The sequence below is a fragment of the Panthera leo genome, chromosome B1, assembly GCF_018350215.1.
Source record: "Panthera leo isolate Ple1 chromosome B1, P.leo_Ple1_pat1.1, whole genome shotgun sequence".
NCBI lineage: Eukaryota > Metazoa > Chordata > Mammalia > Carnivora > Felidae > Panthera > Panthera leo.
In genome coordinates, this window is record NC_056682.1 from 170,513,053 (window position 1) to 170,533,384 (window position 20,332).

General features: G+C 39.7%; 1 protein-coding gene across 9 annotated transcripts in view; it reads left to right on the plus strand.

The window, feature by feature from the left end:
* Positions 1-20,332, plus strand: part of APBB2 (amyloid beta precursor protein binding family B member 2) — a 383,377-nt gene that overhangs the window by 80,066 nt on the left and 282,979 nt on the right. The gene's annotated exons all lie outside the window — the stretch shown is intronic.

The window sequence follows — 20,332 nt, forward strand, 5'->3', positions numbered from 1 at the left end:
CATTTTTGGCAGGGTGTACATTTGGCATGAAGACACTCACATAGGACAGAAGAAAAGAAATGTCCTGAAAATAATAGGAATGTAGACAAATGCAAAATAGCCTCACCGTGGACCAGGAGAATGAAACAAAACCACCTCATGTGGAGCAGTAGGTGGGGACAGTTCATTTTGAGTACGTGTCCTGTACAAGGAGAGGCACTACAAACAAGCATTTCTATTGGGTGTTCAGGCAGTAACTCAGCATTATACATAATAAACAGTGAATAAATACTCACCAGGCAGGAGTGAGTCAGCAGTCTTGAGACCCTGCAAAGTAGTGAGCGTCTGTTGACTTCACCCACTCAGCATCCCTTTTCTCTTTCTCTCTTTCAATAAACCGCCTAGATTTTCCCTGGGCAGTCAGTCACCCTTGCTCTGTTTTCAGCCTGTATCATCGTCAAAGGAGGTGGCCTCGCTGCCTCCATTATGGGTTTGTGACATAAGCTTGGCTAGTCAGGGTCACAAGGATCGGTTTATGGAGGACACCACTGTTTTCACTGACCCTGTTGCAAAGAGGTTTTTCCTTTTTGTGGGTTTTTTTTTTTTTTAAGCTGGAGCTGTTAGTTTCCCTCTTTGCCACCAGTTAGGGAAAGCCTTTTGGAGAATAAAGTTAACACAGAGATCAGAGCAGGGAGATACAAGAGATCACACACCCACACACACCCACACCCACACACACACACACACCCCACACCGTATACAAAACTCAGATACAGCACCATCTAAAGGCAGTAACTCTGGTTTCACTTTCCTGGCAAGTTAGATAGTTTGAATTAGATGTCTATCACTTAGATCCAAAAAGGTCCTGATTGGGAATGCCTTCTAGGTGTGAGGTGTTAGTGTGAAATGATTGGCACTCCCTGTCTTTAGGGGCTCACAGTGTAGGAGATGGGCCAGATTGGTATTCAGTTAGCTGACACATGATGTGAAAAATGTATCACTAGAGGTAAAAACAAAACAAAACAAAACAAAAAAAACCACACACACACACACACACACACACACACACACACAACGAAGTTCTGTGGGAGTAGAGATGCAATTATGAATTCTGTTGGGTGTTGGAGAGACTGGCAGAGAGCTGTTATTTAACAAAGGAGAAGTAGAATTTAGTCTTCAGGAACATTAGGAAAAAATACTTTTAATTCAATTACTTGCTTTTTGAGTCTCAAAGAAAGGGAGGCTTTTCAGAGCCTATAGTTAAAATGAATAGCAGATAAGGAAGATAATTTCGGAGCTTCCCTAGTAGTAGAATCCTGGTGTTTACAGTAAACACAATTGTTTTGGGAGCAGCCAAATGAGAGGTTCCCAGAAAGTTGTCCAGAGTTTATTTTAACACCGCAGGGTAACAGCGGCTCTTCTCACCTAAACCTCAGTTGGCTTTTGGTTTAAGCAGAATTCTCTAAGCATGTCATGAATTTTAAAGATTATTTCTTCTTCTTCATGCTAGACTTATTATTATTTTTTTTTTTGTGACAGACATTGCTTTTTTAAATTAACAGACTTTATTTAAAAAAAAAAATTTTTTTTTTACATTTATTTATTTTTGAGAGAGAGAGAGAAACACAGAGTGTGAGCAGGGGAGGGGCAGAGAGAGAGAGGGGAGACACAGAATCTGAAACAGGCTCCAGGCTCTGAGCTGTCAGCACAGAGCCCGACATGGGGCTTGAACCCAGGAACTTTGAGAACATGACCTGAACCGAAGTTGGATGCTTAACTGACTGAGCCACCCAGGTACCCCTGAATTCTGTGTTCTTATAAAGACCAATTTTATATACCTATGTTCATCAAGCTTTATTTTTAAAAATAATGTTTACTTCTTTATTTTGAGAGAGAGAGAGAGAGAGAGAGAGAACAAGCAGGAGAGGGGCAGAGAGAGAGGGAGACAGAATCCCAAGCAGGCTCCACACTGTCAGCACAGAGCCTTATGTGGGGCTTGAACTCACGAACTGTGAGCTCATGACCTGAGCTGAAATCAAGAGTAGGACGCTTAACCAACTGAGCTACCCAGGTGCCTCTGTGGCATTTCATTATTATTTTTATTTGCAGTTTCCTAATAACACATGATTTTGAGCCTCTTTACATATCTTTGTTTGCCATCTGTATATCTTCTTTGGTGAGGTGCCTGTTAGGATTTTCTTACTGTTGAGTTCTAAGAGTTCTTTGGATGTTTTGGATACCAGTCCTTTATTAGGTAAGTCTTTTGTGGATATTTTCTTCCAGTTCTGTGGCTTTTTTCATTCTCTTAATAGCGTCTGTCTCATAGCAGAAGTTTTTAATTTTAATGAAGTCCAGAATATCAGTTATTAATTCTTTCATGGATTGTTGCTGTTGTATCTAAAAGTCACTGCCAGGGTGCCTGGGTGGCTCAGTTGGTTAAGCGTCCGACTTCAGCTTAGGTCATGATCTTGCAGTCCTTGGGTTCAAGCCCCATGTTGGGCTCTGTGTTGACAGCAGCCTGGAGGCTGCTCCAGATTCTGTGTCTCCCTCTCTCTCTCTCTCTCTCTCTCTCTCTCTCTCTGCCCCTCCCCCACTCGCACTCTGTCTCTCAGAAATGAATAAATGTTAAGAAATTAAAAAAAAATAAAGTCACTGCCCAACCAAGGTCATCCAGATTTTCTAGAGTTTTATATTTCTATTATGTCTTCTAGAGTTTTATAATTTTATGTTTTATATTTAGGTAAATGATCTACAGATATTTTGAGTTAATTTTTGTGAAAGCTGTCAAGGTCTTTGTCTAGATTCATATTTTGTATGTGAAATTACAGTTATCCCAGCACCATTTGTTGAAAAACTATCCTTTCTTCATTGAATGGCATTGGTTCCTCTGTCAAAGATCAGTTAACTGTACTTGTATGGGTCTGTATCTGGGCTTGCTCTTCTGTTCCATTGATCTATTCACCTGTGCCTTCACCAGTATCACACTGTCTTGATTACTGTAGCTTTTAGTAAATCTTCAAGTTGGGTAGTGTTAGTCCTCCGACTTTATTCTCCCTCAATATTGTATTGGCTATTCTGGGCTTTTTGCCTTTCCTTGTAAATTTTAGAATCACTTTATCAGTATCCACCAAATAACTTGCCAGGATTTTGACTGAGATTGTGTTGAATCTGTAGGTCAAGTTGAGAAGAACAGATGTCTTGACAATATTGAGTCTTCCTTTCCATGTATGTGGAATAACTCCATTTATTTAGAACTTCTTTGATTTCTTTCATGAGTTTTGTAGTTTTCCTTATATGGATCTTGTACATATTTTATTAAGTTTATATCTAAGTACAGTAAAACCTTGGTTTGGAAGCATAATTCGTTCTGGAAACATGCTTGTAATCCAAAGCACTTATATATCAAAGTGAATTTCCCCATAAGAAATAATAGAAACTCAGATGATTCGTTCCACAACCCAAACATATTCATATAAAAATGATCACAATACTGTAATATCATACAAAATAATAAATAAAATACAATATATAAAGAAAAATAAACAAATTGACCTGCACTTACTTTTGAAAACCTCTGTGGCTGGTGTGAGGGAGACGAGAGAGGAGGGTTATTGTGTAAGACAACTTTTACTATCACTAATGGAATCACTGCTATTTATTGGCTCAATGGAATCTTTTCCTTTTGTGCAACTTTAACAAGGAACCTATCCAATGACACTTGCTTTTGCTCCTTTTGAGGACAGTGTGACATTGCATTGTCATCGCTTGCATTGCTACAGCTTATTCAGGCGGTGCATTTCTACAAAATTTTGCACTGTTTCCCACATGTTACACATCTCCCTCATCTCATTAGTAAGTAAGGGATTCCTCTGCCTTTTTCTCCCCCTCTGCAGATGAGATGCAGACGTCGACTTCTTATAAAATCTTGCAATTTCAGCCACTTGCATACCTCATTCGTGCTTCTTGATGATTTGCTTCTTGGCTTTTGCTGCAGTCATCTTCTTACTGCCTTTCTTTTCAACCTTTTCCTGAATGGGAGCCATTGTATACGCTCGCACATATGTTGACTACAGAACAGCATTAATAAACTCTTGTCATATACTGTACTTAATGTAACCGGCAATAAGGCAGCAGAGAAAAGGGTCTGTATCTGCAGGCAGCCTGACCCAGAATGAAGCAAAGCATTCCTAAGCTTACTCTCTGTATGGAAAAGCAAAGGAGTGTCCATAGGCGCTTTGAAGTGACAAAAAATACACTAGTGCCAGTTGTGGGCATCTTCCAATGTTCTGAAAAGTCCCTGATTTCTGCCAAACACCACGGCCTGAGATTGAGCAACCAAACATGGGAGACACTCATCCCCAATGCCAGAGAGAGAGAGAGAGAGAGAGAGAGAGAGAGAGAGAGAGAGAGAGAAACCATTGGCTCAGTTGTGATCATGTGATGTTCGGCGTCATGTACTACTTGTATTGGAAGACATCGCTCGTTTGTCAAGTTAAAATTTATTAGAAGTGTTTGCTTGTCTTGTGGAACACTCGCAGAACAAGTTACTCACAATCCAAGGTTTTATTGTAGTTTCATTTCTTGTCCAATCTGGATGTTATTACCATTATTTTCTACAGTGATTTGAAAACGACTGTGATATGAGAAAAAAAATGCTTTGGAGTTTCTAATGAAATCATCCTATTATGTAGCTTTTGAAAAGAACAAAAGATGATAATTATGAAATTTATCTCCTTATTATTGAGCTAGTTATGCAATCAGTGAGCTTCTTAGCCACTCCTGTATCTTCTTTAGGGAAATGCCTCTTCAGATTCTTTGCATATTTTTTTTTTTTAATTTTTTTTTTTTAACGTTTATTTATTTTTGAGACAGAGAGAGACAGAGCATGAACGGGGGAGGGTCAGAGAGAGGGAGACACAGAATCTGAAACAGGCTCCAGGCTCTGAGCTGTCAGCACAGAGCCCGACTCGGGGCTTGAACTCACTGACCGCGAGATCATGACCTGAGCTGAAGTCGGCCGCTCAACCGACTGAGCCACCCAGGGGCCTCTTTTGCTCATTCTTAAATTGGATTATTTGTTCTTTGGGTATTGAGTTTTAAAAGTTTTTGGTTGTAAGGAAGTTCAGTCTATCAGTTTTTTCTTCTAAAGCTCATGATTTTGATGTTCCTAAATATTCCCTGAATAACTAAAGGTCATTAAGATTTTTTTCCTATGTTTTTCTCTAGAACTTTTGTTATTTTAGTCCTTACACTTAGGTTTTGGTCCCTTTGGGGTTAAGTTTTGTGTGTGGTCTGATGTTCAGGTATATGTTAATTCTCCCTTCACTTCCCCCCATGGATGTCCAATTTTTCCAACACTATTTGCTGAAAAGACTGTCCTTTCCCTGTTGATTTACCTTAGCATCTTTGTAGAAAATCAGTTGACCATAAATGTAAGAGTTTATCTCAGAACTCTTAATTCTGTTTCTTTGATTATTTATGCCTGTCTTTATGCTAGTACCATATAATACTTGGGTTTTTGCAATGCAGTTTTTCTGTGAAAAACATTTGGTCAAGAAGTAGGGTTAAGTCTCAATGTATCTCTATTTATTTTTGCTATCATATCTTTGCTACTTTTCCTCTCCATTCCTGTTTAAGTTACTCTGTTAAAAGTACTAGTCTCTGGTTATTTCTCTTTGGGATAAATGTGGAGATCTGAGATGGTAGAAGAGAATGCAAACCAACTTAGATGGATTTTCTAGATAACTATATGGTATGCATTACTTTAAATAAAAAAATGCTTTGTTTTTCATAAAGATGGTAAGCATTCTAATGCTCCTTATCCATTAGAATAAAACAGATTAAAATTTTCCATTACTTCCAATAACTATTGACTGAAGTATTTACAAGTTTGGTATATTATCTCAAGAATTTCAAGAATTTCCATTAATGATTCTAGGAATTGGGTCTTTTTTACATACAATGATAAAATTTACAAAACTATTTTACTAAAAGAAAATCTATGAATTACAGTGTTTTGGGTTTTGAGGGGAGCCTGGGTGGCTTAGTTTGTTAAGCATCCGACTTTAGTCCAGGTCGTGATCTCACGGTTCCTGAGTTTGAGCCCCGCATCAGGCTCTGTGCTGACAGCTCAGAGCCTAGAGTCTGCTTTGAATTCTGCGTCTCCCTCCCTCTCTTTCTGCCCCTCCCGGATTGTACTCTGTCTCTCTGTCTCTTTCTCAAAAATAAGCAAACATTAAAAAAAAATGTTTTGGGTTTTGGGAATATAGTATGATTTTATATGTTTCATAAAAATTGGACATTTTTCATAGTATAATTAAAATGCCATCTGTATTTTAATATTTACCTGTGCTATTTCTATCTTTGTGTTAGTATAGTTCTCAATAAGCAAGGATGCAAGACATTAAAATAATTGTATTGGAAATATGAAGACTGAAAATTTATGTCTCTTCCTTAATTACAACTCTATAAAAATTGTGAATGCGTATGATTGAGAAGGGAAAAAAAGTCAGTGTTTTTTTATGGTATTTAGATTCTAGTTGACCATTTTCTTTTGTTTTCTCATAAAGTTACAATTTTGTTTGGGGAATGACTTATTTGTAATGTGAAAAAATATAAGATTTTGGTGTTGGTGAAATTCAGAGACATTTCTTTTTTCTGACATAAAGCTAAAAGCTGACTTCTGCCACGTTAATCGGGTATCAAAATCAAAATTAGATTTAGAGTAAGTGTTTTCAAGTTCCATTAGTAAGTCAAGCCATGCTTCCCGGTTTATGGAAGGCTCAGTTCAGGATGGCTTCTCTGCTTCCTGCTCTTTCTTTGCAATCTTCTTATTTCAACCTGGGTAGACCAAGTTGATGGTAATTGACATGTTTCCTACCTCCCCCTGTGCTTTCCATGGCAGTCCTTTGGCCGAGAATGTCACTGCGTAAAAGTGCATCTGTAGAGCAGTGTGGAATTATTCTTTCTGTTATTCATTTAAAAGAAAAAAACACAGGTAACCTTTGCTTATAACTGCAGGGCCTGGGAAGTGGGCATCCTGGTTCTTTTTGTCCTGCTTGCTATTCCTTTAAATCTTTTCTTTCTCTTTGGTGCGTTTAAAAAATCTTTGCGACCTATTTGCAGAATGATGAATTGACCCTGTGAGGATTGTAGTATGTAAGATGTTCTAGGGAAATACGGTTTTGGTCTTGTTTTTCTTAGGGAGCTGAAGCAAAATGTGGCTGGGTGATAGTAACTTCTTAACTGCCCTTTCTTTTATAGAGAGCCTTGTGCTGACTGATGTTTGGGGTTCGGAATGATTGATACACCAAAGTTTGAGTTGTGGTATAATTACATCTGTGAAGGCTCCAGCCTATTATAATCATTTGGTTGCAGATGAAGCAAAATCAGATCAATTTTGTCACGTTCAGTGAACCAACACTAGTGAACCAGTACAAGAATGAACTCAGTGAACCAGTACAAGAATGAACAGAACTTGCTTTCATTAGGAGAAACCATGTTTTTGTGTAAATCTGTAATGGGGATGTTTATGATAAATATGTTAATAGAGTTTGACATATTACATCTTTTTATTTTTTTCTTTATAGTTTTTATGTTAAATAATCTGTGAATTATTAGGCTTCCTTTGAAAGCCTTCAAAGATACCATATTTGAATGACATGTAGTCAATTGTTATTTATTTTAATGTAATTACTAATATAAGAACAAACAGTAGTTTCTCAGTCCTGTATTGACCTGTAACGAATAAAACATTTAATTTGATTATACTATCTGAATAAGATCTGTATTCATGACATGATAATTCTGTTCATAACTTCTGAAATTTCCAAATTGATTATTATTTGCTCAAATAAGAATTGATTTGCCACTTCATTCATAAACAAAAATAGTCTACTGGATGTTCTCACATAGACAGTATCCAAGCCAGTAATTTATTTAAAAAATGAATATCAACATCAGTCTAGCTTACATTAGGAAATTGTTCTGTGTAATTTGCTGGTGTACCCTTTTTACGAATTAAAGAAAATGATTTTTCCTGCAATCATCATGCAGCTGAGGCCCTTTGAGGACAAATTTTAGAATCTTGGTAACTATCTGTGCTTGGTTTCATAAGGGTGATTCTTTTGAAGACTTAAGTTTGCGGATAGTTTGTTAATGCTGTGGTTCATTTCTGGCGTCTGGTTAAAGTGTAAGAGTGCCTAGGAAAGTAAGAGGCTAACTAGTGACTTTTACCAAAGACTCCTCTCAGAAATAAAAAGTCAAGAGTTCCAACCATGACATTGGGTCCTCAGTGGTTCTAAAATTGGGTTAAAAATGACTGCTGCTCTTGAGCATTAATCTATGAGTAATGAGAGATGCTGAATTAATTTTACTTAGTTCAGAACAATTCAGTTAAATTCCAAGTAAACTTGTTAAAAGTATCCTGTATGGAAGGTTACTTTGGCAGCTGCTGGAGGGAATAAAATGAAATATCCTGGGGGAAAGATAGCCAGAATAGAAGCCCTCTGGGAGAGCTAACATTTTATTGAGTGTGTCCAGTATGCTAAGTACTTAAGCACTTTCTCAGCTTTTGTTGGGGTGGGAGATTTCATTTGATCCTCACAACATTCCTATGAGAGAGATGCAGTATTACTCTATTTTATAGATAAAGAAGCTTACAGTCCGTAAGATCAAATGATTTTATCCAAGTCTCACATGTTCTAATTTAAATTTGAATATAATTTTTTTCTCAAACTCCATTGTCTACGTGTATAAATGAAAGCACTGCCTAGAAAGTGATTGACCTATGGAAAACTTTCTTTATTATGTCTCTTTCTTTATGCATCTTTCATAATTTTTATAATTAGTGAGATAATAAAAGATGAACTAGATGAATAGAATGCTTTAGAATTTCCAAGGAGAGAGTGGTTAATATAGATGTAGATGAATTTGGAAAAGTAGCATTTTGTTGTTTTTGATGAATGAGGCGGTAGGAAGTTGTCAGTAGATAGGCGTTTGCAAGCCTTTTTATCTGAGGAAAATATTTAATCAGACTCTTGGAGGCAGAAATAAAAATGCAGGACATGTTTGGGAAGTCCTAGGTTTTATAGCCAAGGGGTGTGGCCCACCCACACACTTTGTCAACTCTTTGTGAATTACCCAGAGGTATCTGATTGTGAGGAGAATCAGATACTCCCAGGAAGCTACTTAGAAAAGGAAGAAATAAGGTAAGCCTTGGACATTCCTAACTATCCTGCATCCCCATTCTGCACTCATTGTTTGAGGACTTCTAGCTTCTTTGTGCTATCATGGGAGCTCCTTAGAATTTGACCATGATGAGGGACCAAGTTGTTCAACTCTAGATGGTTTGAGGCTCTGGTCTATCTACTGCTTTCTTAGTATTTTCAACTGCTAGTATTCATGGTTAAGTACTGCTATGGTCTAAATGAAATGTGTCCCTCCAAAATGCACATGTCGCAATCCTAACTCCCAAAGATGATGGTATGAAGAGATGGAGAGATTGGGAGGTACTTAAATCATTAAGTGTTTAACAGAAGAGATTCCCGAGGGATCCCTAGCTCTTTCGATCATGTGAAGACACAGTGAGAAGGCCAGCTATGAAGCAGGAAGAAGGCCCTCACTAGAAGGTGATGATGCTGACACTTTGTTCTGGGACTTCCCAGTCTCCAGAACTGTGGGAAATAAATTTCTATTATTTGCAAGCCATCGGTCTGTCATATTTTGTTATAGAAGCCCAAAAGGACTAAGACAAGTACTTATGAGATGTTAATCCCCACCCCCAGCCCCTTTCTTTTCCCGAGGTTGTGTCTTAGACAAAGAATGTAGAAAGAAGTAAACAGTCAGCCACACAGAACCCTTTACAAAGCTGTGATTGCCAACCTCCGCCTTTGCTGTAAGATGTTTCTGGTTTGGTTCACGTACTTTGAGTCATCTGGGAGAGCTTGGCTAGGTCTGCAATGGGGTGTCTGTCTGATCTGTGATACAGCTGGAGACAAAGCAGGTCAGTTTTGATGTCCATAACACATACAGAAAAGGGACTACTGCTTGAGATTAAATTATCCTCTAAAATAGACACCAGTGAAGAGCAATTTGGCAATATATTTCAAAATGTAAAATCACCAGCAATTTCATAAATAGGCTCACTTAAAACCGTGCCAGGATATTTGTACAAGTTGCATTACAGCATGTTTGTGAAGAGTGAATTAGCTCTGTGTGTGTGTGTGTGTGTGTGCTGATTTGAAATTATGTATGTAATGTAATATATAATACATACACACACACGTATGTTCATGTATCTATAGAAAATGAAAAAATGTTTTGCAGAATCATATAAATACCATTGTCTTTTGTATAAATCTTTTTAAAAAGATATATATGCTGGTATGCATACTTTTTCTCTAAAAAGATATGAAAGTTAATACACTGGAAAAATTTTCTTTTTCTTTTCTGTATTATTTGAGTTTCAAACCATGCTCATTTATTCATTTTCTTTCCTTTTAAAAAAGAATCGGGAGCTAACTGGGCAGAGTATGATCATGGACCATTTTTCGACATTGTGTTTTAATGCGGTTTATAAAACGCTACTAAATGTTTTTAAAAACATTAAATTTTTCTCTAATATTCATTTGCCAGACTTTCTTGTCCTCTTTGCATGCAGAGGAAGGGGGTGGTCTTTGTGGGAAGGGTGGTAAAGTATGTGCTAAGCCAGCAAACATTCCCTTGAAAGCTTATTAGTTAAAACACTGGGTTGAGCAAGAGGAAGGAAAAAGATATTTACCAAATGTGATTTGAAGGACAAAGAATCCCATCTTGCTGGAGTGTGTCTGAAAGTGTACCTTTATGCTCAGTTTGTTTGCTTTAAATATGGGCTTTGGACTGAACTGTATTTGCTTTTCAGACCACAAGGCTGGAGGTGGTCATGAAAGTCTCCAAAATCTGATTGCTAATCAGGAAAGCTGTTTGCTAAGAAAGGCCTGCTTGCTTAGACTAGCAGTAATGACTGATGCACAGATAAAGCCAGTGTGCCTTTTAAATATCTTTGGATTTCTGTTTCCAGATTTGCTTTTCTCTTAATTAAAAGCCCTAGGCAGGGGTGATAGGTCAAAGGAGATGACTCCCCTAAACTCTTCCAATAACAATTACTGCTTAAGTCTTCAACTCTTGATAGGCTTGTCTGAAAACTTTACCTCCTGTGATCTCAGTTTGTTGAAATTTAATAATAATTAGGAAATGACAATTTTCTTTTTTCTTTTTAGAATGTAGGCAGTGGTGGTCTGGCGAATAAGCCCATGTATTACCCCTTATCTATACATATTTCAATCTCTAACACCTGATGTTTTATTTTAGAAAATCAACAAAGCCATATCTTTTTTTCTAGGTTCAAAAGAATTTTAGCAACTGCTTTTTTCCTAAAATGGTTTGATGAATAGCTCATCAAAATCAATAATATTTATTTTTATCTTGTCTTCCTTTCTTTCTGTATAGTTTATGTACTGACATCTGACCCTCTTGAGCTGAGTCATGTCAAGAAATATAATCCCCATGTTTCAAGGTACTTCACCCATAGTGTAAGAGTTATAGTCTATTAGGGAGATTCAAGGGACCATTTCCGAAATACATATATATGTATATATTTGTTTATGTATGTGTGTAATTGATTATGTTTACAAATTAGAGAAGTCTGAATCAATACCATTGACACTGGATATCATGAAAGAGAAAACCCAATATTACCTTCAATAAATACTTAGTTCCCATAAGAACCTGATAATTTTAAAACTCAAGGTAACCAGTGCCTAAATATAGGGATTACAAACTCAAATACCTACCAGGACCTGAGAGAAGAGTAAGCAAGTGAACTGGGGTATAAACCGGGGGGAAAAAAGGGGACAGTTGCTACTTAGCTGTTCAAGAATGAGAGTCCAGTGTTGCCTGACCTTCCAGTATTTCAAGAGAAAGCAGAGATTTGAGTTTTAATGTGACTGCTCCCAGTTTTTCAGTGTTGACAATGCATTTATAATAATTAAAACATGCTATGACCTTCTTTTCAGCCCCTATTATAATTGCTTTCTATACATTAGTTGGCATGGGGCTGAGAAGTGGATGGCGTGGCTCTTGCTTTTTAGGGCTCTTGCTTTCTAGTCCAGCTGGGCCAGTTTGATGTGGAACAGTTGGTATAGGTGGTAAAGGCCACAGGAACCCTGAGGGAGTAGGAATCAGTATGAGCTGGACCGTCTTGGGAAGACTTCTTAAAGGAGGTGGCATCTCCAGTGAACCTTCAAGGGCCTGGGTCATAAGATTTAGGGCAGTTGGAGAGGGGAAGGAAGGGTGGATGGAGACTCCAGAAGGAGTGATGGAGGGTGTATGAGGTCTCGGGGCAGGTGTAGGCAGGCAAGGAGATGGGCTTGGTGGAGGGATTTGGAGCAGGTCTGTGCTCTGGAAAGAGACTCACGGGGAGCAAGTGATGCTATGATGGGAGAGTGTTCTGAACACCAGTCCTGCTGCGGTTTGTAGAATGAAGAGAGATGCGAGCACTGAGGACGGGAGGAGCAACTTCCAGTTTCCCAGCCATCTAGGAATGAGGAGAAGGGTCTGGGCTGGGGCTTAGTTATTATCAATGAAAAGGAAGAAATGTAGACCTGTGTCCAGGTCCAGTCCATCAGAAAACCTTATTGAGCTGGCCTTCAGAACATACCCATTGTTGCCACCTTGACCCAAGCCACCATTCTGTCTTGTCTGGATTATTCTGGGGACCTCCCAGCTGCTTTCCTTCATTCTGTCCTTGCTTCGCTGTGCTGTGTTCTCAATAGAGTGATCCTGTTAACCCTCATGTCACACCGTGGTACTCTTCTGCTCAAAACTTGCTATAATTTCTCTGTCTTCACCGTAAAAAAATGAAGTCCTTCTAATTACTCGGAAGGGTCCATATGATACCCCTTCCTTTCCTCTGTGACCTCATCTGCTCATATCCTCCCCCAGCTAACTCTACTCCAGCCATTCTAGCCTTTGAACGGACTGGGCATGTTTCCACCTCAGGGCCTTTACACCTGCTGTTTCTTCTTCCCGTGTGCTCTTCCCCAGATATTCGCATGGCTAACTTCCTCTCTGGTTTAGATCTTTGCTCAAATGTTACTGTATCAGTGAAACCTATTCTACCACTCTGATTGATGCATTGACAATTACAAAGTCTCCTGCCATCTTCACAAATCCCTCTTATCCTTCTTTATTTTTATCCTATAGAACTTACCCCTTTTTGACACACTGAAGACTTTACTTATGTTTTAAGTAATTATCTCCCTCTCATTTCTATAATGTAAATTTCAGGAGGAATTTATGCAAATATAAATTCATAAATATAAATTCCAAAAGGCAGGGTTTTATTAAATTTTTTTATTTTTAATTTTTTTAACGTTTGTTTATTTTTGAGAGAGACAGAGTACAAGTGAGGGAGGGGCAGAGAGAGCGAGAGAAAGAGAGAGAGAGAGAGGGAGACAGAATCTGAAGCAGGCTCCAGGCTCTGAGCTGTCAGCACAGAGCTGGATGCAGGGCTCAAACTCATGAACTGTGAGATCATGACCTGAGCTGAAGTTGGACGCTTAACTGACTGAGTCACCCAGGCGCCCGAGCAGGGATTTTTTTTTTAAATTTGTGGTCACTGATCCATTGCCATCATCTAGAATAGTGCCACGTGGGGAGTGGGTGCTTGATAAAGGGAGCTGGGGCTTGTGAGTACATGGTGATAATGGTGGAGAGGCAGGTGGAGGAGACAGGGTTAGAAATAGCCATCAGAGACCCCAGGAGGGATGTGAAGGAGAATGGAAAATAAAAAATAACTCCTAAGTTTTGTCTTTGGTAAGCAGGGGGTGCTGGAGATACTAGTACCCCAGTTTGGAAAGTTGGGAGGGAAAATGTGTTTGTAGGACAGTAGAGGAAGTGATGTATGTATCTTATCAGAATGTCAGTACCATGAGGGCAGGGATTTTATTTAACATCTGCCTCCAGCACCAGTATCTGCCTCCACCTCCGGCATGCTGCCTGCTATGGCATGACAATCTCAGTAATGCTTATGGAATTAATGAGTAACGTAGTCAAACATGAAGGACCAAGGTGGGTCTGAGGTCATAAATTGTTAGAACACTTAAATTGAGATTGAAATCGTATAAATGATACTGTTTTTGGTATTTCTTTTTAAAAAGGCTTTGGTGATCATTTAGATACAGGACTTTATTACATGTTGCTGATGATATTCTTGGCCATGCACCTGGTTTGAATAGAAGTCTTGATGTCAGAGTTATTTCTTTAAACCCATTTTGATATCAGTAGCAGGCAGTACAGATTAACACAGCAATAGGTAATCCTTCGTGCAAAGACATGAATGCCTACGTGAAAAGGCACACATGAAATGAGTGAAAATGTATTTTTTTACACTTGCCTTTATGACGAATGTCAAGTGAAAGTCCTGATTTTTCCACGTTTGGATCTTTGTTGCAGTGCAAATTGCTTAGAAAATGTGCACTAGCAGCTGATGCTTAGAAATCTTTTGTATATACCCCCCTGCCCCCAAAGACTTGACAATTGGATTTGGTATGTAATGAAGTTTTCATAAAGGCATTAAAAGTGATAGGTTGCTTTTTTTTTGATAAACAAGATCAGAATGGTGTTGGGACATTGTTGAGTGTAATAGTCCTTCATTAAAAAAGGAAGGTAATTTTCCTTTTTTTTTTTTTTTTAAGTTTATTTATTTTGAGAGAGAGAGAGAGAGAGATCAGGGGAGGGGGCAGAGAGAGAGGGAGACAGAGAGAATCCCAAGCAGGCTCCATGCTGCCAGCACAGAGCCTGATGCAGGTCTTGAACCCACAAGCTGTGAGATCACAACCTGAGCTGAAGTCAGATGCTTAACCAACTGAGCCACCCAGGCGCCCGCAAGGTAGTTAATTTTCAAAAGAAGTGAGAATTACCTGTTTATTAAGTCTAGCCTCTGGCACTGGTAAGAATAAATGGACATGGAGCTTGGCCATGGCAGTGGTTCCGGCAGGGTAAAGGGCTGAATTGTGTCCCCTGAAAATTCTTATGTGGGAGTCCTAACCCTCAGTGCCTTAGAATGCGACTGTGTTTTGGCGATAGGACCTTTACAGAGGCAGTCAAATTCAAATGAGGTCATTTAGGTGGACCTTAACCCATATGACTGTCCTTATAAGATGAGGAAATTTGGATTCATATATACAGTGGGAAGACCAGGTGAAGACACAGCAAGAAGGCACCATCCGTAAGCCAAGGAGAGCGGCCTCAGAAAAAGAAACCAACTCTGCCAAACCTTGATATTGACACTGTCTCAGACTTGAAAATCTCCGCCTTTAAGCCACACGGTGTGTGGTAGTTCGTTAGGGCAGTGCTAGCAAACCAGCATGAGCGACGCCAAGGCTGTTCCAGGCGACTTCTCCTATCACCTGGCGTCAGCATCCCCGGCTCCCTGGGTGTGTGGAAGAGGGCGATTTGGCGGTGCCCTGGGTATTCCCAAAAGAATGTCTAGCTGAACGCCCGCCGGGTTGCCGGGCAAGGACAGTGGCGATTCCTTGGCGTATCCATTCATTTCTGCCCATTTTTGTTTGGAGCTGCCTGCCCTGTCAGCATTCTCATTTCCCTCCGAAACCGAGTTAAGAGTGTGAGATGAAGCGGAGGCGCTGCTCTTACAACTTTCTGTGGTTCGATGTATCAGCTTTCATTTATGTGGAGAGTCCCCAGCTCAGCGGAATGGAGGCAACTCCCACGGAGACGGGGCGGCTCTGAGGACGGCTGTCTTTGGTGCGAATTGGACCACGTACGTGAGATGCCGGGGTTTCAAGCCACGTCTGCTTTCTCGGGAGACTGTCCCTGGCAGCTTGGAATTTAACTGAAGCTTAATTTAATCCCTGGTTTTCACAGTAAATCTGTGGGCTGTGTTACTTACAGTATGAGTTGGAAAACAAATGCTTCAAGAAGCAGAGCACTAGAGGTCTTTCAAAGAACCTTAAGATTTTTTGTGTCACATTTCAGTAGATGTGTTTTCAAACAGGGCAGGTGGGGTCTGTAATTAATTAGGTGATAATGAGTTTTGGTTTTGTGCCACATCTCCTAGGCTTGGAGAAGATGAGGGGTGTTAAATGTTGAGAACTTTCCTTTTGGATTCTGTCTTGATCAGGTTTCTGGGACACCCAACATCAGGATATTTAAAATATCTGGAGATTTGAAGTGAAGTGTACCTGTTCTCTACTGTGTATCTAGGGTCAGATAGACATGTTTGATGTTAAAACTACACCGCCTTCCTGTGTTTGGTTGACTCTTCTAAGTGGTAGCGTGAAGAGTGCTTCTTCAAATTCCGTATTGTCATATGTTGCTATTACATAAGAGATGAGACTGTTGAGATAATTGAGTGAAATTTAAAATCCTCTGCGTCAGGGACGCCTGGGTGGCTCAGTCGATTGAGCGTCTGACTCTTGATTTCGGTGCAGGTCATGATCTTACGGTTTGTGAGTTCGGTCCCAAGTGGGCCCCTCCACTGCTTGTGCTCACTTGCTCTTTCTCTGTCTCAAAAATGAATAAACAAACAAAAAAATAAAATCCTCTGCTTCAAATTAAGAAGTAACATGTTTTTACCTTTTTATTTATTTAATTTTAAAGTTTATTTTTATTTATTTATATTTAACGTTTATTTTTGAGACAGAGAGAGACAAAGCATGAACAGGGGAGGGTCAGAGAAAGAGGGAGACACAGAATCCGAAACAGGCTCCAGCCTCTGAGCTGTCAGCACAGAGCCCGACGCAGGGCTCGAACTCACGGACCGTGAGATCATGACCTGAGCCGAAGTCGGACGCTTAACCGACTGAGCCACCCAGGCGCCCCATAAAGTTTATTTTTTTTTGAGAGAGAGAGAGAACGTGCACGGGAGGGGCAGAGAGGGGGCGGGAATCTCAAACAGACTCCTCTCTGTCAGTGTGGAGCCAGATGCAGGGCTTGAAATCACCAACCATGAGATTATGACTTGAGCTGAAATCATGAGTCTGCTGTTTAACTGACTGAGCCACCCAGGTGCCCCTGTTTTTAATCTTTTTATTATTTTTTTAATCTCTTTAAAAACTTAAAAAAATATATTTATTTTTGAAGAAGAAGACAGAGCACGAGTGGGGGAGGGGCAGAGAAAGAGGAAGACACAGAATCCAAAGCAGGCTCCAGGCTCTGAGCTGTTAGCACAGAACCACTGCGGGGCTCGAACCCATGAGCTGTGAGATCATGATCTGAGCCAAAGTCGGATGCTTTGCCAACTGAGCCACCCAGGTGCCTCTCTTTAAGAACTTTTAATTGACTATGTTTTGTGTGTGTGTGTGTGTGTGTGTGTGTGTGTGTGTGTGTGTGTGTGTGTCTGTGTGTGTGTGTGGTGTGTAAGTTTTTAATTCCAGTTAGTTAACATACGGTGTTATTAGTTTCAGGTGTTGAAATAACATGTTTTAGTCATGCCATCTTCCGGCCTGGCCTTTTCAGCAAATTTGTGGCTCGTGGGGACAGATGACCCTAAATTGTAGCAGCACCTGCAATCCAAATAGTTCTCATTCCAGGGCCCACACAACAGGGTGTGTTTGAAAGTATTTGAAAGCAGAGTGTAAGCAACACATTATGCACTTTGTCATAAAACATTACATAGACTCTGCCTTGCCCCAAAGCCCAGGAAACCACCCTCTTCTTTTTATCCTAAGGTTTTGTTACAGTTCCCCTTACTATAAAAGAAGAAGCCAGATGAGATTTCTGTACTAGAATGGAATATGAAAACACTTAGTTGAGGAAAAAAAGTCTAACATAGCTTGTGCCTAAATAAAGATGACTAAAATCCGGGTAGAAGAACAGTCCTAGAAGAGTGAATTAGTAATGTTTATTCACCCAACTGTTTATCCAGCTTATTATTCTTTAACAAATGTGGTCGTTCTATGCTTAATTCATTGTAGAATATCCGACAGATTCATGGTTCAGAATGTTTTTTATCGGTAGAAGAAAGCCTCCCTCAAGAATGTTTTAAATGAGGGATCAGCAAACTACATAGAGCTCGGGGGCCAGATCTGGCCTCCTGCCTGCTTTGACATGGCTCATGAGCCTAGAATAGTTTTCACATGTTTAAATGAAAAAGAAATTAAGAATAATATTTTGTGATACCTGAAAATTATACAAAATTCCTCTTTCATTGTCCATGATTAAAGTGTTATTAGAACACAGCTGTGCTTATTAATTTATGTACAGTGTCCAGCTGCTAGCATGCTGTGACAGCAGAGCTGAGTGATTGTGACAGAGATTCTCTGGCCTGCAAAGTGTAAGTTATTTACTGTGTGGTCCTTTATAGAAAATCTTTGTTGCCCTGGTTTAAACAGTCGTTTCATTTTATTCGTATTTTTTATTGTCTACTGTGTACTCAGTGGGTTTTGCTGTGCAGGGTGGAAAACCTCACATAGGATGGCAGGTTATTCCATAAACTCATCTTTTCATTTATTCAGAATCCCTTCTGTAGTATCTTTGAAAGGTGGCCACTGGACATCTTGCTGCAGTCCGTAAGAAAGCAGACTGGCAGTTAAAAATTTTCTTTTCCTGGCCAAATCACTTATTTAGTCAACATGTATACACTGAGTGCTGACTGTGTGTCACCCCCTGTTCGAGGCAGGCAGCAGGAGCAGTAATCCTAACAGACAGGGTCCCCCTCTCTGGGACCATGTGTTCTCATAGGAGGAGATGGACCATGAGCAAATAATATGTATTAGATCTGGGTAATAAGCACAAGGAAGATGAATCAAAGAGAGAGAGAGAGAGAGAGAGAGCGAGAGAGAGCGAGCTGGAAGCAAGAGAGGGCTGCTCTAGAGATGGTGATGGGCAAAGCCCTGTGGGGCAGTTATAGGTGAGCAGGAATCAGTGACATGTGGTGACATGAAGACCCAGGAGGTGGCATTCTAGGTGGAGGGAACTGCAAGGGCAAAGGCCCTCAGCTGGGAGCAGACTTGGTATGTTCAGGAAACAGCAAAGCTGCCCTTAGGGCTGGAGCAGAGTGAACAAAGGAAGAGTGAAGCAAAAAAACAAACAAAAAAAATGGGGTTGGAGGGAGGGGTAGGGTACGAAGGGTTCTGCAGGGCAGAATGAGGACTGAAAATACTCGATTCTAAGAGAGATGACAGGGTTTTGAGCAGAGACCTAACTTGATCTGACTTATGTTTTTGAAAGGATCACTTAAACAAGTGGGACCACATCAAACTAAAAAGCTTCTGCCCAGCAAAGGAGAACCATCAACAAAATGAAGAGACAACCTACTGAAAGGGAGAAAATATTTTCAAATCATGTATCTGATACGGGTTAATGTCCAAAGTATATAAAGAACTCCTCTAAATCAATAGCCCTCAAACCAAACAATCCAAATGAAAAATGGACAGAGGAACTGGATAGATGTTTTCCCAAAGAGGACATACAGATGGCCAATAGGTACATGAAAAGATACTCAACATCACTCATCATCAGGGAAATGCGAATCGAAACCACAATGAGATATCACACCTGTTATCAAAAGGACAAAGATAATAAATGCTGGCCAGGGAGTGGAGAAAAGAGAGCCCTTATGCACTGTTTTGTGGGAACGTAAATTGATGCAGCCCCGAGGGACCACACTATGGAGATTCCTCAAAAAATTAAAAATAGAAATGCCACCATATGATCCAGTAACCTCACCTCTTGGGTATATATCTAAAGGAAAGATCTTGAAGAGATACGTGCACTGCAGTGTTGATTGTGGCATTATATATGGTAATCAAGAAATGGGAACAACCTAAGTGTCTGTTGATGGATGAATGGATGAAGAAGAGGTGGTCTCTCTATATGCAATGGGATATTATTCAGCCATGAGAAAGAAGGAAATCCTGTCATTTGCAACATGGATAGACCTTGAGGGCATGATGCTTAGTGAAATAAGTCCAACAGAGAAGCACATATACTACGTAGTATCACTTATATAGAATCTGTTTGTTTATTTAAATTTTATTTTTTTAAATTTACATCCAAATTAGTTAGCATATAGTGCAACAATGATTTCAGGAGTAGATTCCTTAATGCTCCGTACCCATCTGGCCCATCCCCCCTCCCACAACTCCTCCGGTAACTCTCTGTTCTCCATATTTAAGAGTCTCTTATGTTTTGTCCCCCTCCCTGTTGTTATATTATTTTTGTTTCCCTTCCCTTATGTTCATCTGTTTTGTCTCTTAAAGTCCTCATATGAGTAAAGTCATATGATATTTGTCTTTCTCTGACTAATTTCACTTAGCAGAATACCCTCCAGTTCCATCCACATAGTTGCAAA